Here is a 3,736-nt window from a genome sequence, read left to right as displayed (position 1 = left end):
AGGGGGAGAACTCGCAACAAACAAAAGCAAAACGAAAGGCCGATCTGCGCGGCAGGAGCGGCCGGCTCCGCGGCCAGCGCGGCGCACGGAGCCCCGGCCCTGCCTCTCGCCCCGGCCCTGCCTCTCGCCCCGGCCCTGCCTCTCGCCCCGGCCCTGCCTCTCGCCCCGGCCCTGCCTCTCGCCCCGGCCCTGCCTCTCGCGCCCCTCCAGCAGAGGCGGCGAAGGCTGGAAGGGAGAAGGCGGGAGCCTTTTTTGGCCTCCTCCACACTGCCTTGCTCAAAGTGTTATTTTACCTGAGAACATCATACATTTTTTAAACAGGAAGTATTTTAACACAAAATCTCAGCTGAGGGGTTGTAATTGCCATGCACTGAGCATGATGAGCTCTACAGAGCCACCACCATCCCCTGCTGAGCCCCAGAGCGCCTGACCRGCTGAGCCAGCCAGCATCACCATCTCACCTCAGGAAGCAAAGGCCAGTGCAAGCAAAGACCTAGGATGAAAATTTTTCTTCTCATGCATTTGAAATAGTTTCCTCTCTCCTTCCACTGCATTGATTTAGGAAAACCAAAAGTTAAATGTATTTGCTTTTTTATACTACTTAGTGCRTATTCAAACCCTGCAAACACCTACAGCTCCATGCACTTTCCAAGCCCTGGCAGCCTTTGTGAGAAGAGTCTTTGTAGGACAAGGGAAGAAGCTTCCAGCTGGATGGGTATTTCTCCCTTCTCCACATGCCTCTCCAGGGCTGTGTTTATATACGCAGGGGAAAGAGGATATAAGCAAACCCTGCTGTTGGAGCAGACAGGTGGTCTCTGGGTTTTAAGGCAGGTTTGTTTCCCAGAGAAACAATCGCTGGGCCATCAGGACAACTGAGGCAACTCAGAGCTTTCCCCAGCAACTTTGATGAGATTTTTGGCCTTCTGTGAACCGCCGAATTTAAAAAGGCTAATGTGATCTGCAGCCTGAAGTACTCTGCAGAGACCTTCCCTTTCTGCTACTGAGTTTCTTCTGCTCATACCACTTTCTCCCTGGCCTTGGAGCACTGACCCTTTCAGTAGGAGTTTTGCTTTGCCTTGTTCACACCCTCACTCTGGGAATCCAGGCCTTCATGTTCCTCCTTATTCTGTTTTTTATTATTATATCTCCCCCTCTTCCCCCCACTCACTGCACAGAGATGCCAAGTCAATCTAACTTGGCTCAGTGGCTGCAGAGTTATTTTCCTAGATGATTTTTTTTCTTAAGATGAGTGTCAAACTTAAAACAATCCTCAAGCTTTCCATTTGCATTAAAGAGCAACTCACATCTCCATTTAAAGTAATATTTTTTCCCCCTAAACTTCACACCCTCTTACGAAGATAAAGAGCAGGTACTTGGGCCTCTCCTACTAGATCAGTCAGAGGGAAGCAAAGCCCAGAAAGGCATGCTTATTGGTGAACAACTTGAAAATCAATTGGGGAGTTTCACTTAGAAGTTTTTCCCTTTCCTCATCCCTTATGCGACTGCTTTAGGACTCAAGACACCAAGAACAATTTTAAAAGGAAGAACAGTGCTGGAGAAAAGAAATTGAATGGACTGTTAGCAAGTTTGAGACATGAGAAACTTCCATAGAAAACACTAAGAACTGCAAAGGCAGGCTCCACTAGTTTTGATTTTTAACCAATGGGGAGAAGTAATTAAGAAAGTTAACTCAGCTATTGCTGCAGATGTAAGGCCAGAATCATTAGATAATCTGCTTGCCCATTCATCCAGATGACTTGTCTAAAGCAATTAACTCCTTGGAGCCTTAAACTACAGAAGAAGAATCAGAAATGAAAGTATCAGCAGTGGATTCAGCAAATCCTTACAATGACATCAGGAGCAGGGAGCAGTTGTTGATTCAATGGCTACAAACCCAGAGCTCAGGGCACATTACATCCTTGTCAGCAAGGGTATAAAGCTTCCCAGTTACTAGCTTCTTCCTCTGCCTAACTACATGGGCACTGAAATCATACCCAACCATCTTTTCATGAGAGAAATCTCTCTCTTGAAACTTAACAGCATGAGACTTGTTTTCACATTCATGGCTCGTTTTTGTGGCCTTCTAGTAGGCTCCTGAGGCATCTCTAAATCCCCCCCTAAAATATGGGCTCAAAACAGGCAATTACAGTATTTTTCTCTGAAAACAGCACCAGCAAAAAACGTTCTCCCTTCTGCTAATGGAAACAAATAAGTCATGCAAGGACCATACTCTTTCTTTCACCACAGCACTAAGGGTTCAAGTTCCAGCTCCTCCAACAACCCTGTCCAAGTCACTCTCCAGAGCACTATCTCCCACCTGAAACAACTTGCCTTGTCTCCAGAGGTATAGCAAGAGCTAGCTCTTGCCTTTGGTTGTGCCTGCTGATCAAGGTCCATTTAACCAACCACTTCAAATAAAAATGAAATCTTTACTATTTACTACCTCATTACTTTGCTGTTTGCAAAGCTTTGCCAGAAAAAAAGATTTCTATCACCAAGTCAGAAGTGCTCATTCTACAACACACAGGCTGTGCTTGGCTTAGCAAATTAACTTGTCTTGTCCACAGCCTTTTTCTGGATCCTGCTTTTCCACACAGGTGGAAGTGGCAGAAATTTCAGTAAGATTTTACCCAAGAGCCTAAATGCTTACAGTGAAAGATTAAGGCACTTGAAACCTCACAGCTTCCATGAGAATCAAGTTATCTGCTGTTGCAGTTTCAGTGTAGCTCACCAGAGGCAGCAGATACATTTCCAAGAGTTTCTATTTCCATTCATCCCATTTGTATTTGTCTTGCTTCAACACATCTAATTACTTTACACAAATTACATAATCTAGCACTCTTCCCTTCAAAAGTCAGACAGAAGACCCAGATTAGGCATTATTAAATTGTTCAATAGCTGTTTTGCACTGAACTGCATTCGAAATTGCTACTAAACAAAGTAAAGCAAATGTAAAGAATGGGCAAACTAATAAAAGAGCTAGAAAGGTGGAGACTGTACTGAAAGCAGAGTTACAAGACACAGGGGACTAGAAATATGAGTTACTTGGGAAGAAAAAGGTTATGCAGGTAGCTTGAAGAACACCTACAAGTGACTGGACACAGACAGTAGGGCTATGTTTCATTAGGCAAAACAAACAAGCCTGAGACAAAATGGTCAGATTTGGGGAAGAGACATGACTGGGACAGACATGTCACTTCACAATCTGTGCATCAGTCCTTTCAACAGTACCTTCCCCTACAGATCTGATCAAGGGTGCTGGCCTCCATTTCAGATCCAGACTCCTACTATCAGCAAATACCTGAGCAAAAACCCATGCTGAAGTATCTCCCTTTCCCCTCTTGCAGTTACAAGCTCTCCAGGTGGAGCAGCATGAGTGCATCACTGCTCCCAGTTACTGTGCATGCAGGTTTTGCTCACAGGTCTCTGCAGTGAATCCAAAGGCACCAGCCTTGCTGATCAGTGGTACACCACCGCTTTTTTGCTCTTCATATCCTAGCAAGCCTCACACAGCCTGTATTAAAAAAGCTTTAAGGATACAGAATGAAGTGTTCAGATATTAGGACACGTCTGAGTAGAAGGTGTAGGAGCCACTATAAGGTCTCTCCCACACACATCCCACATGACAATTGACAGTTACAAGATTAAATATTTAAAGACAGAACTTCTCTAATTAAATGACTATCTAGTTAATAAGGAACAAATCATTTTATTATTCCATCAGGGTTTTCTTTTT

Source organism: Apteryx rowi, unplaced genomic scaffold, assembly GCF_003343035.1.
Source record: "Apteryx rowi isolate R43461 unplaced genomic scaffold, aptRow1 scaffold_28, whole genome shotgun sequence".
NCBI lineage: Eukaryota > Metazoa > Chordata > Aves > Apterygiformes > Apterygidae > Apteryx > Apteryx rowi.
Note: the sequence above shows the minus strand (reverse complement) of the source record.